At 38.5% G+C, this 15,037-nt stretch overlaps 1 long non-coding RNA gene across 1 annotated transcript; it reads left to right on the forward strand.

The window, feature by feature from the left end:
* The first annotated feature begins 6,033 nt into the window (after positions 1-6,033).
* Positions 6,034-9,829, forward strand: LOC117595882 (uncharacterized). The gene is made up of 2 exons (XR_004577066.2): positions 6,034-6,168; positions 9,522-9,829. It is a non-coding gene; the product is annotated as an uncharacterized LOC117595882 (long non-coding RNA).
* The last annotated feature ends 5,208 nt before the right edge of the window (positions 9,830-15,037 follow it).

Below are 15,037 nucleotides of genomic sequence, written 5' to 3' on the forward strand. Positions count from 1 at the left end.
GCTGTACTAGCTATGTACACTGACCAGTGACACCAGCAATCTACGTCCTTCCATGTTTTTCTTTGTAATGTCTCTATACACATTTGAGGTTGTATATGACAAGATAAGATGAAATCATTGTTAAAAGTTATACGATTTTCTTCCATGCAACTAAAAAAAAGTAAACTGTAACTAAAATTGTGAGTGGGGAACTGAAAAAACATCAGACCACACACGCCATAGTCTGAAGTTATGTCACTTTACCATGTCATACCAAATTTGCACAGAATTGAGAAAATTCAATTCAAATGGCACTTGCCCCTGTCTCTGAAATCATGGTTCTGTGAGGCACACATGCATAAAAATTAAAAATTGAATGGTCATCTGTCGCTTTGTGAATGTCCGATTAAGCAGGCAACAGGACATCATTTTCATATTGATCATTAAATGAATATAGGGGGAAAATTCAGAACATTAGTTAAAGAGTTAAGACATAATTACCATCCTAACAACACAGATGATTGTAGATGCAAGCATTAAGAGGGCCAACCCCTTAATGATGGAAGAACTTGTTCCCAAAGAGATATACTAAATTTGAAGGCAAACTGTCAAGCTATTGCTGAAATATTTCCTCTCTTCCTGTTTTCAGTAGCCCTACTAAGTTACCAAATGAAGTCAAAGCTTGGTTGTTACCATTAGGACATGTTACTAAACATAACATGTTTGACAAGTTTGGTGTCAATACATAAAAGCACTGTTGAGATATGCCCTCACTTCCTATTTGGTGACTTCATTTGCATTTTAAAACATATTTGCATGTTATGAACAACACATACTGCTTAATAAAAATCCGCTAATTAAGTTTTGTTCCAGTTGGTCTGACGATGCTGTGATCCAAATTTCTTGATGATTGGACAAAATGTTTAGGAGAAGAGGTAAGAAATCTGTTTTTGTTCAATTTCAAAATGGCTAACATCCTGACCGGCAAATCAAAAATTCGTTACAGTAAGAATACTCGGCACCTTCCAGAGAATCAAGAGAAAGAAGAATCAGGCTCTCAAGTGGCTTAACAGATATGCTTTCACTCTGTTGTCCGGTGATCATAAGTTTCATTCGATGGCCTGGAGCCAAGAAAGCAAAATTGCCAATGCATTGGGGGGTGAGGGGTAGCATACACACTCTACCCTATCAGTGATACAAACGCTTGCCAATTGTGGGCGTCTGTGAGTTCATGTGTGTAGAAAAGTACTTTCCTCCAAGCGTTTTGCGCTACCCTGTGACATAGCACGTGCAGCAATTTGAAAAGTTGTACCTGGCTGGCTTCACATGTCTCTGAGGAAGCACTTCATTCTCTCTAGTAGCTGTTGTAAGATAGGGGGGAGCTGGCTGATTGGAAGGAATTGGCAGGTGACCAAATTAGGGAGCAAAATGGGGAAAAATCTTAAGAAAAAAAAAAAAGAAGAATCTTATTTTAATATTTCTCATTTGTGAACTATGGTGTCACCTAGAGGTTACTTTAGACAAAGCTTCTTGGAGCCCCTTAAAGGTGCAAATATGCTTGAAATGTGCAATTACACAGCTGCTACGCAAATGGCATTGTTCACATACTCGCTTGGGTATCTGATGTACATCTGGATGATTAAAAGCAGTGTCCATTAGCTAGAACATCAGAGCTAAAACATCCCTGTCCATCTGGTTTCCAAGTTGAACTGTAATGTTTAGCGAGTCCATGCACACCAACGTTAAAGGACAGAGGAGCTCTGTTTCTCTTTAAAACTTTCTGATTTGTTTGCTGTCTTGATCTACATCTTAAATCAAGAACCCTCCCCACACTTTCAAAAGTATTTACTAACAAAGAAAATCCAGAAGACTCACAACAGGCTTTTCAGTAGGTTTGAAAAGGTTTTAAAATTCAAACACTAACTGTTTTCCTATTACACTTAATAATGGTCCTTCACACACTCATGTTCTGTTTGGCTTTGCCATCAAATTCATTTGCATGTTATGGATAAACTGTCCTGCATATCAAAAATCTGAGAAGTTTTGTTGGTGATGATTGGAAAAAATTGGTAAGAGACGAAGGGGAAAAAAATGTTTTTGAAAAAAATTCAAATGAAATCAAATGATGGAAAATCGAATATATCCAGCAAAGTTATTATTGTAAACATATGTCCAAATCGGCCCTATTGGTGGCGTTACAGCATGAGTGGCATACACCAAAATTGCTCTGTCGTTAGCTGAGGCTGTCCCCTATCAATGTGCAGATTTCATAAGAAGCATACAAGGCATTCTGTGGGCTGCCTATATCAAAGTATTAAAATAATAAAAAGAAGAAGATTATAGCTGCAAGTAGCAATTAAGGGGGCCAAGCACATTTTGCCCCCCAGCCCTTAGCCATGGGGGAAGACCAGAAGCCTGTGGGACCATCAGCACTTGTTCTCAAGAAGGACAAAGTTGGTAAGATTGGAAAAAATTTGTAGGAGAAAAAAGAAAAAAAGGTTTTGAAAATATTCAGATATGGTGGAGATTGACATCATGAACTCAGTATTGACCCAAAGAATAAGAGGAAAGTAGAATCGTCTTAGTATGATGTGTCGCAGAGGTATTATTATAAATGTACTTCCAAATTTGCCCTATTGGTGGCAGTAGAGTGTTCAAGTGGCATACACCAAAATTTCTGTGTAGGTAGCCTCTATCACTGTGCCAAATTTGATAAAATCCAGGCAATTAAAAACATAACTGTTAGATAGCATTCACGGATAGGACTCACTTCCGTAAAACTGAATCACTACTACAAGACATACTCTATCCCAACAATAAGAATCACTACAATATTGAAGGGTAGTAAACAGACTAGTGATGCTAAAACTAGTAAATTAACTAATATGTAAAAGTAAGGCATTCTAGGAACGCTACGATAAATGCAATAACAGGCATGCCCTAGTGACACTACCATGTCAAAATGTGCTTGTGTATTTTAAGATATGACTGTCTCCACCTACTGTAGTCTATGGATAGCTTCAATATGTATAAGTATTACATGGGTATGTCCAGAGCATGGTCAGAGAGCACAGTGTCAGGTGACACTTGTCCAACATAGGGGAAAAAGATATAGTTAAGAGACTGAGTTATATAAGGATTGTTAATGGCAGCCAGCTGCATGATTCCCAGTCTCAAACCACGTAATTATGTAGCAAAAACACCCAATGTCTTGCCACATTCTGCCATAACTCATTAACTCTGTCCATGTCACACAAGATTTTCAACAATATAGGCCTGTTCCTAAGCCCTTCAGCAGCTATTGTATATCCCTCATGTGATGACAATTACGAACCTTTTTCAGCATACTATGACAGCGAAATTTATTTAATTATTTACTTTCTATTCTCAGGTGGAGCACTCAGTAAATTTATCACATTTTCAGACTGTTACATTGCTTGTTTTATACGATGAGAACAATAAGAATCTTTTTTGCTGGTAAATCTGATCTTATCTGTCATCTTTTTATAACTTTTAGGTAAGTACATGTTTCCACAAAAAGTATAGATACTAGTACAACAGATTTCTTTTCACACACACAGATATAAAGATATGATTAACTATCCACATTCATAAGCATATACACCGATCAGCCATAACATTATAACCACTGACAGGTGAAGTGAATAATACTGATTATCACGTTACACTAGCACCTGTCAAGGGTTGAGATATATTAGGCAGCAAGTGACCAGTTGGTTCTCGAAGTTGATGTGTTGGAAGCAGGAAAGATGGGTAAGCGTAAGGATTAGAGAGACTTTGACAATGGCCAAATAGTGATGGCTAGATGACTGGGTCAGAGCATCATTAAAACGGCAGGCCTGGTGGGGTGTTCCCAGTATGCAGTGGTTAGTACCTACCAAAAGTGGTCCAAGGAAGGACAACCGGTGAACTAGCGACAGGGTCATGGGCACCCAAGGCTCACTGATGCGCGTGGGGAGTGAAGGCTAGTCCGTCTGGTCTGATCCCCCAGAAGAGCTATTGTAGCACAAATTGCTGAAAAGTTAAAGCTGGCTATGATAGAAAGGTGTCAGAACACACAGTGCATCGCAGCTTGCTGCGTATGGGGCTGTGTAGCCACAGACCTGTCAGAGTGCCCATGCTGACCTCCGTCCACTGCCAAAAGTGCCTACAATGGACAGGTGAGCATCAGAACTGGACCACGGAGCAATGGAAGAAGGTGGCCTGGTCCGATAAATCAAATGTTCTTTTACGTCATGTGGAAGGTCGGGTGTGTGTGCATCGTTTACCTGGGGAAGAGATGGCACCAGCATGCACTATGTGATGCTCTGGGCAATGTTCTGCTGGGAAACTTTGGGTCCTATTTTGACACATACCACCTACCGACACATTGTTGCAGACCAGGTACACCCCTTCATGGCAACGGTATTCCCTAATGGAAATGACCTCTTTCAGCAGGATAATGCTCCCTGCCACACTGTAAAAATTGTTCAGGAATGGTTCGAGGAACATGACAAAGAGTTCAAGGTGTTGACTTGGCCTCCAAATTCCCCAGATCTCAATCCAATTGAACATCTGTGGGGTGTGCTGGCCATCAAGTCTGATCCATGGAGGCTCCACCTTGCGACTTACAGGACTTAAAGGATCTGCTGTTAACGTCTTTGTGCCAGATACCACAGCACACCTTCAGGGATCTTTTGGAGTCCATGCCTCGACTGGTCAGGGCTGTTTTGGCAGCAAAAGGGGGACCAACACAATATTAGGCAGGTGGTCATAATGTTATGGCTGATCGGTGTATATTACTTTTATAGCTACCATACTCTTTCTGATTAGGGGAGCATACTGTATTTTACTTCCTCTTATCTCTTGAAATGTTTGACTCATCTTATTTGCATCTACTATATTTACTCTTACATTTTAACTGGAAATCTAAGTATTACGGTCTCTATTACAGCAAAACATAAACCCTATTACTGTACATATCAATGCCGCTTCAACCCCATTACTTAAGTAACAAGGCCAACAGTGACAGGATTGAAATTTCTGGCCTATATCAGTGATTATTCCTCATGTGGTATGATTCCACAATAACTGCTGAGCTTTGATGTTATTCATAGACTGTATGACTTTCATGTCTATTAGAATTTGGTTGGTCATCCAGTGCAGCATTACATTAAAAAAAAAAAAAAAAGCACAGGAAATGCATTACAAATCCAGAACAATTTTCAGAAATGTTATTTGCCGCAGGGATTTAGGATAATGACCCGATTCCCGGTGTGAATTAATATTATATTGTTTAATTTGAAGCATAAGCTATACCTCTCCCTCCATTTCTTACAACAGTACATTACATGTATTTTCCTACATGCCCACCAAATGTTTATATTTGACATATAGCCATGTGATATAATAGTGGTCTGGGGTGGACATAGAATGCATAAATAGAAAGAAAAAAGGAAAATACTAGGCCTAATACTCGTCAGTTGTGTGTGATGGTTTTGCAGGAAAAAAAAAAAAAAACAAGAGCATGAAGCAGTGTAATGATGCATGGGAGTTATACTGACAAACAGTGCCCCTTCGAGTGTACAGACAGACACTGCAGTCACTGGATGTCGATTATTTTCCTGCAAAATGACTGAATTATTTATTCGAGAATATGCAGCAGACATATGGTTATTTACATGCATTACACAGTATTGGATTGGACTCAAGGAAGGTCTGATATCTAGCACACAGTCTGTTTTTCTATCAGATCCACACAACACAACTGCAGTTTACTTCTTTATTTACTTACTTATTTATTTATTTGTTTGTACCAGAGTGAAATGCGGAATCGGCTTGACAAAATCCAGTGGTGATCAATTAAAAAATCGCTTCCCCCACCACGTGATCCCCTCCAATGTTTGTAAACACGCGTCGGCCACATGTGATTCTGCCGTGACGCGGGTACAGCAGCAGTGTCTAACCAATCAGAAGCTGGGGGAGTGTTGGGGGCGTGGCGTGTGCGCTGCGCCGTGGAAAAATCGCCTGGGATCCTACAATGATGCGAAAGAGCTCTGATTCAAGCATGGAAGCGGTGATGAAGTACTCAGACTAAACAAGCGGCGAAGAAAACACTGGAAGAGAGAAGAGTAAACATCATACACCATGGCATCAGAATCCAACTGCATTAGGAATCTTCTCATCCAAGTAAGTATGGTTCCCATTTTATTTTCGATGTATATTATTGTTTATAAAAAAAAAGTCTTTAAAATAACTCCGTCACTGACCTAAGATGTTAAATGTCCACCTTAAATGTGCTTGGGATTTTCAAGGCTTTTTTTTGTAGCCGAACAGACTAACATCATTTCATTCTTGAATGAAAAGCAAAACAACGCAGCATCCGTGTTAGATGGCCAGTTATCGTTGTAAAGTGAGATTGGGAAACATTCTGATGAGCGTTTCATTCGCGTCTCTAGGCCTGGGTTCAGATATATTACTGCGTCATAGGGGGACGGAGCAGTTGCGCCACAAGCGCGGAGACTCGTCGGGAATTTTACCTGCGCAAGAGACACTGTGCTGCTCTGGGCTGCGTCCAAAACCACATTCTATCCCCTACATACTACACACTACACACTAGGCGTCCTGTTTTGCCCATTTCACGTGTTAACTACTGTTAGTACGCAAGCAGTTAGCACCGACACCTGGACGCTCTGCCGCGTCACTGTGACGAGGTACTTTTAGCATGATGCTACTTCTTCTCCTGTAGGTTTGCTCTTAGTGTTATATTAGCGTACTGTATTTACACACTGGAAATACTAGTCCGGGAGTGTGTTGTTTTGTTTTAGACAAAGCCATGCTGAGGCGAGACAGACGACGTCATGAGCACTACAATCACCAGGGGGAGGGAGGAGGGGGTGTGGATGCAGCGCGCGCGAGAGAGAGGTGCGCAATAATGTTAGAGAACTGCGTTGCCAGAGTGGGCTGTTTTACGCAACCCTGGATTCCTTTCTTCTTAGAACTTGCATAATCACCTCTGCATGACGGATTGATTAAAACAGTGTGATTGTTTTGAGAGGAGGAGCGCCATCGCCACGCCCACCTGCAGTGCTTCAGGGCATCACAGTATATAATAGTGAATATGATCATTATTATTGTTATGATGGGTAGCCTATAATACATTATATCCAAAAAAAAAACAAGCAAATTCACACAACTACGTTTAGCTTAAAGCACAGCATCATACAGAACAATTACTCTTAACATTTCTGTTACATCCATACTCTGGATCAGTGCACACCAACACAATAAATTCACAAAAAACACATTTTCTGGGTCTAGGTTAGGCTGATGGGACATAGGAAGGTGGTGTGCAGTGTTTTTAACAAGGGATCTCCAGCAGAAGAAATGCCTGTTAGTGCGCACTTGGATAAAAGAAGTAAACAAGAGTGAAGCGCAATGCAGGGTTTGTCCTCTGGGTGTCGCTGTTGCAGTAGGTTATGTTTCCTCTCTGAAGCGCACATAAATATATTATAATAAGACAGAGGATGGCTCTGATGGCTTACACTCCCAGATGATACAAAAAATAATATAGCTGTATAGAATGTGGGGATGAACAGATCTACACTGTCTGTTTCCTCAGCCTTTTTTTGTTTGGTCATCTGTTTTATTTGTATATGCCATTTTGAATAAAAATATATCATATCATATCATATATAATATAAATTGCCATGATCCTGACCAGAATAAAGTGATTACTGAAGATAATAATAATAATAATAATAATAATAATAATAATAAAGGTTGCGTATGAAGCCTTGACGCAGAAAGCCTAACAAATCTGAAAGATCAGCTCAAGCATACAGGATCAGTAACTGAAGTCATGTAAGCCCTTTTAAACTGTTTCTACATCGATTAAATTAAAAAGAAATCCGTTTATCTATGTATGACGTAGCTTATATTATTTAATATTCCGTAAACACTGTGTGTCACTAAAAGGAGACGATGAAGAGACAGAGAATCCGAATGAAACACGGTGAGATCTGTGTTCATGTGTCTGTTCCCTAATCACATTAAGGCAATTGCCAGCTATATTTACCAGCCTGGCAGGCCTCCCTCGTTTCAAAGAGGCACACTTAGTTTCTCGCTGCTCGGTATCAGCCCCAGTCACTCCAACAAGCTCTTGTAATCAAGCACATCATGTTATACAACAACGATAAACACTTCAACACAGCCTGATTCTGACCCATTTTAGAGAGCCGTCTTTTATAGACCCCTTGATATCTAGTGCTTTTATATATAGAAGTGACCCTGCTGTGTTAAGAATGAAACCTGTTGATGTAAGAAATATGCATGATAGACCTACACTGGAAAAAAACAAGATGAAATTTCATGCCAGTTGCGTAAGTGGTCTCCCTTGTTTATATTCAGATAAATTATAAAAAATGATTAGGGGTTTAGGGTTCCTTTATCTCAATGGCTGAACTGTCAGTCATATTTAAAGCCCTAATCTAAAAGAGGATTATCCATATATCTGTCACCTGTGCGTCTTACACACACACACACACACACACACACCTCGGGAGCGGATTAAAATTGCATACACGCCCTGATATTTTAACCCCACACAATATTTCTGATGGAAAGAAACAGCAAGATTAATGTCATATAAAAAAAATTCCCTGTATATTTGAGTTTCGATTAGTCCTTTCCTTTCATGGATGTGAGTATATTAAATCTGGATGTGCTGATCATGTGTTACACAACTGCAAATGATAAGGCTACATGGCCAAGATGATGGACACTGCACTGTTTTCAGCAGTTCTGCAGTACTGTACTGCAAAGCACAAAGCCGCAGGCCTGTCCCTTTAAGAATCGGTTCAGTATTACACAAGAGGTCAGGTGTACTGAAGCAGCCACCCGAGAGCTACACTGATCTGCTGGGCAAGAAAACATTGTAAACTTGTAAACAAACCAATCGCTCTCTCCATCATTTCTCTTCTTTAACCATGCCCCCCGTCAATACCACCTCCCGTCTAACAGCGCTCAGTTCTTCACACTCACCCATTTCTCCTCAAAGGTTTTTTTTTTTCCACAGAAAACAGCAGTTGTTCCAGAGCATTCTCTGTGAGTGCGCAGTTCCAGCAAATCCATCCAGCTATTGAATATAAACAAAGAAAATAGCTCTGTAAGGGCTATTAAAGGGTTATGCCACACAGAGATGGTCACAGATAATTAATCACATGCTATAAAAGTAATAGTTATGGATAATAATACAAGCCAGGCTTTTACAGAATAACAGATCATATCATGACAATGTTTTTCTAAAAGTATTTCAAGGGTTATACTTTAATGCACAATTAAAATATTATTGGGCATCATAATGCATCAAAATAATCTGATGTGCCGGCACAGATGCCATTAACCCTGGCTGAAACTGAGGAAACAGCCTTGTAATGTTGCAGATGGTATCATATTATATTACGTAGGCAGTATGAAACATAACTGATCATATGTTGGGTATTTTATTTGTTGCTCTAATAACCTGCCATCTTTTTTTGCAGTGATCGTGTTCTTCTCTGTGAGATAATAATACAACATGAAGAGCTGAACTGAGCTGCTTTGAGAAGCTGAATTCAGATGGTGCCATAGAGTGATTCCTAACATCTAGCACCATTTGAAATCAGTGTTCTCCAAGCTGTGTGGACATCCAGCCCAAACACACAGTTCCTCCTAAGTGGAAGCGCGACAGGCACAAATTAATTTTACTCTGACAAATATATGTTTTATTTGTTTACTTGTTTCTTATTTGGTAAATTACTGTAATGTGAATTTGTTTTTCAAATTTGTCAATAAAACATGTTGATTGTTATCCAGTGCCATTGTTATCTTGTCATTGTGCAAAACCTAGATGAAAGTTGAGTGCAAACTATTTAAGAATTAAATGACAGTTTTTCCACTTTTGATCAGCTAATTTATTCAGTCACACATCTAACTACCTGAGATCTTGAGCCTATCTTGGGAAAAAGGGGTGAAAAATACGTGAGAAATTGTACTTTGTTACTATAGTTAAGTATTATTTTGGCCTATTTATACTTAACTTTTAATATTAGTGTTATTGAAACTGAATACCTTTGCTTAATTACATTTCTAAGAAAATCACTCACTTTTTACTCCTTATATTTTTTAGAGCCTCAGAGTACTCATTACAAATCACGAAGCTCTCTTCTTCTCATCTAGTCAATGACTCTACATTATACATATCAATGTATTAAAAAGTGTCAAAAATCATGCAGATTGATTCTCATGCTTCTCATGCTACATGATATAGTTAATGCTATAGGCATACATGTGCATCTGAAGATGGATAAGCAACCGGACTGCAGTGTCAAACCTGAGCATGAGCATACCTGGCCCTGCTCAGTAAAATGACGTATAAAATGAAGCATCTGTTTGCCTGCCTAGAAAGCATGAACTCCACCTTAGCTGAAAATGTATTTCGAGGGATTTGGAAGTAATTTGCTTATATTAACTGGCTGTTTAACAAAGTCGGCCTGTTTTCTTTACTAATGCAAGGTTAGCATATATAATAGTTACCAGGCAGCAATCAAATTCTAGTGGTTAATAGTTTAATTGCAAATATTGGTTCTTTACAGGATATTTTACTTCTGATTGATTCATTATCAAATGACGTAGCATTAGTCATACATATGGCAAGCAAACCTACAGAGACTGAATGATGTTTTCAGGCATAGTTGCTTTAAAACGAAACTCATCTAACAGTTTTAGGTAAGTAATACAATTTTCTTTTTACATGAAAATATGACATTACTTGATTTCATCAGTTAAAAACATTTATTTGAACTTTTTAATACTTAAATACATTTAAAAGTAACCACATTTTACTTTGACATGAGTGCCTTTTTGGTTAGATACTTCCACTTTTAATTGTGCAAGAGTTTGCCACATTAAGTTGCATGTTTGCGTGTTATTTCCTCACTAAAGTATAATTTCTCTGTCATTTTTCCACCCCTGCCGGGAACACTGTGTGCGGGGTAGGACGCCAGCTCATCACTGGGGCACTTCGGAGTAGCCAGTCCACCAATGAACATTTTTTAGGAGGTGGGAGGAAACTGGACTATGCAGAAGTCTGTACAGATCAAAATAACCAGAGCTGAGGAGCTACCCACAGACCCTGATACTGTGAGGCACCAACCTGCTGAATCACCATGCTGCCCTTTCTGTGGCCTGACGTACTAGTTTTCCTGCACAGTAAACACTATATCTACATCCTGCATACACAGAATGCAATGTTCTGTGTTAGTAGGCTGTAGATCTAGTCTCAGTATCAGAGCAGAAACATAAATAAATGAACGGATATTGCATTGTCTAAACATGCTGCACTTTATCTTAATGTGAGTGACATTTAACTAACAGGCATGAGACTCTTATCTTTTTTTCTTTTTTTGTTAAATATACTGTAGTATATTTGCAGTAATTCTCATAGATTTATAGTTCACAGATGTGCCTTTCCATGCATACTTTGTTTTGGCTTAGTAATACCTTCTAAAAAAATTCTATCTAAATAAATAATAATAATAATAATAATAATAATAATAATAATAATAATAATAATAATTATTATTATTATTATTATTATTGTTATTCACCACACCACCCGCTTCTGAATGCTTGTGACAATGCTTGACAATGTGTGTTACAACTAGATGGCAGTATGTTACAACTCCATCCATTAAATTCAGCTCTGTTGTAGCCTTAGCAACAAATAGGCATACAGTATAACAGATTCTTTCCCAGGCTGCTCCAGTCAAAATATTTAATCATATATCAAGTGTCTTGTATTGCCATTACTTGTCAGGGTCTAATCTTGGAAGAATGCTTATTTTGGCCCAGGATTATTTTGACTTAGCATTCCAAAGCCAGTCATGCTCATTTAGCTGTGGCTCACAAATGTACCAAGAACACAAAAGGGTGTTGATCTGCTCAGACATGTACAGGCAGCACATCTCTACCTTCTGCCCTTTGTGGTACCATATTCACAGACCAGCTATTTCTAGTTCACCTCTTCCATGTGCTGAGACTATGTTTAGTACTTGAGGGAAATCTGACCCAACTCCGGCAGTTCCAAATGAAAGAGCATATACTGTATGTAGACTTGGAGATATAAAGCAATTCCTGATGGTTAGGAAATTCTGAAAGCGTAAGTACAGGCTAAAACTAAAACATTACATTAATTGCAACCATATGACATAAAGTCAAGTAAATATATATATATATATATATATTTTGACATTGACAAAGTTATTGTTGTTTGAGCAGTCAACCACAGGATATTGGAGATGAAATTAAATAATGAATATGAAGCAAGGAGCAATCATTAGGTTATAAATGTCAAGCTGAGCCAATATAAAGTGGGCTATAAAATACTCTGACAGGCTTTTTTTTTTCTTATGACAATCCCACAGTAAAGACTCGGCAGTCTTTAGCTACTTATCAGGCCACCCCTGTGAACAACAAAGGCACCATCACCCAGTGCCAAAACTGTGAGCTGCAGCTTGTTGTTCCCTCCACACTAATCACCACTTTTCATCCCAGCCTATAGACAGTGTGCTGCTAGTTCCTGTTGGATTTCTGCCATATCCTTCCATATTCTTTAATAATCTTCCTCAATCATAGGGAGAGGACAAATTCCATAACACTCAGTTGTCTGGCATGGCAAGCAATTAAAAGTGATTACAATAGCATAATATAACATAATAGATAATATAATAGCTAATCTGGTATTCATGTACACATTGTCAAGAATCTAAACCGAGGTTGTATCTCAGTATTGTGGGACCAGCATTCTCCAACCCCATGTGTGTGTGTGTGTGTGTGTGTGTGTGTGTGTGTGTGTGCGTGATTTTTTTAAAGCAATTCTAAACTTAGGTACACATTTTTGTATCAAATGTACTTGTTCATCAGAGCATGGCTTCTCATGGCTAGAATCAAATATGACTGACTCACTTTATGTCAGATTTTAGAGCTCACATTTTATTGTAGTATATATTTAGCTGGTACATGACAGTAATTACCTAAATAGCTTCAAGACTAAACACTTCCTATTGGTGTCCCATCCAGAGTGCATCCTAGTGCTCCTGGGAGATGCTCCAGATCCCCCATGACCCTGACCAGGATAAAGTGGCTGCTGAAGATGAATGAATGAAGGAAGGAACTAAACACTTCCCATATACATCTTCATTGTTGTATATCTGTACATGCTCACACAGAAAAGCAAAAGTATTGCTTCCAAATGAACTTCCAAAATGAATGCTGCATTAATCCATACCACAAGCTAATAGTGTTCTCAGGTATCCAGGAGCTAATGCCATGTTTGGTTCATCATTATGTCTACTAAAAAGTACATGTACAAATTATTAGAGTACATCCACATCATTTTCTCTAACTAAAATGAAACACACTAATGGAGCAAAAAATATCACTGAATATTTAGTTAGTTGCTTGGCAGATGGCAGATGAGGCTTGTTAGCATAAGCAAAGAACAACTCAGTGTGCTTTTTTCAGCCTATCGGACACTTTCACTTTGGAACTAGAATTGAATGCTACATTACAAAATGATGCTCTATGCCAGTGCCATGCAATTCCACTTTAATAATAAATATATTAGAAGAACATTCTCTTCTAAGAGCAGCTAAAAATATGTTGCATTTGTGCTATAGCATAATCAATGTTAAAAAGGTCTTGTATTATTAAAATATAGTATTATTCTGAACATTACTTAAAGATACTAACATGTAGACACTGAAATGTGTGCAGTGGATATAAAAAGTTTACACACCCCTGTTAAAATGGCAGATAAATCATGTCAGAACCTTTTCTCCCTTTATTGTCAAATTGCAGTGAAAGTGGAAAAAAAAAAGAATCATTTTAGGGGGAAAAAAAGAAAAATAAGTTGCATAAGTGTGCACACTCCTAAACTAATACTTAGAACTTATCACGGCATTCAGTCTTTTTGGGTAATGATTCAACTATTCACGCTTCCCTCCACCCTGATTAAAGCCCCAGTTCCACTGAAGAACAGCATCGCCAAAGCATGATGTGCTGTGCTTTTTTTTTTTCTTTTTGTAATCTTTTGGTATTATAGCCAAAAAGTTCAACTTTGGTCTCATCAGACCTTAACACATTATTCCACATGGTTTCTGGAGATCGGATTTTTTTTTAAATTATTTTTTATTATTTCATTTTATTTTTTATTTATTTACAGATTGATTGATTGATTGCAATCTTTAGCCAGGTTTGGATTTTTTTTTTTTTCCATCTTGCACTTCCATAGCCCAGATAGATGAAGAATTTGGGAGATTGTTGTCACATGTAGGGAGCAGCCAGTACTTGCAAGAAATTGCTGCAATTCTTTTAATACTGTCGTAGACCTCTCGGTAGCCTCCCTCACCAGTAGTCACACATCATCAAAGTAGTCACACAATTCATCAAACAGCCACAGTGTATCTTTAGAGTGCTTACAAAGCATTACATTCTAATATTCTAAAGTTTGTACTCCATCGGCTAGACTAAACAACACACATCTGAATGAGTATTGCTATTGACTTTCCTTTAAATACGATGCATTTGGAAGCTTGACCAAGTTTAATGCTTAACTCAGTGGTATTGTCCAGGCAGCAATAATCAATGGCTGTCTCTCAAAGCAGGCCTTTACTTCAATGCACTTCAGTTTCTGCAGGAGGGACTGAATAAAAGATGTTCTGTGTCCATGTTTCAGCAATTCACTGGTGAAAATGAGCACAGTGTGACAGATTAATATTGGCCTGTCTCAGGCTTGTAGTCTGGCCTAAGACAGGACAACTTCGGGAGAAACTAGAACCATCTGAGTTCCCATTTCTGCTCTGGAAGACTGTGCCAGGACCTACCAGCCCTTAGATAGAATTTCAGAGAGAAACGTCTCGCTGCACTCAAAGCGAGCTCCATTTGAAGGAATGGCTGGTATTGAGTATGGGGATTTCCAGGAGACAGATTCAGAATTTCATAATAATAATAACGTGTG

The sequence above is a fragment of the Pangasianodon hypophthalmus genome, chromosome 2, assembly GCF_027358585.1.
Source record: "Pangasianodon hypophthalmus isolate fPanHyp1 chromosome 2, fPanHyp1.pri, whole genome shotgun sequence".
Taxonomy (NCBI): Eukaryota; Metazoa; Chordata; class Actinopteri; order Siluriformes; family Pangasiidae; genus Pangasianodon; species Pangasianodon hypophthalmus.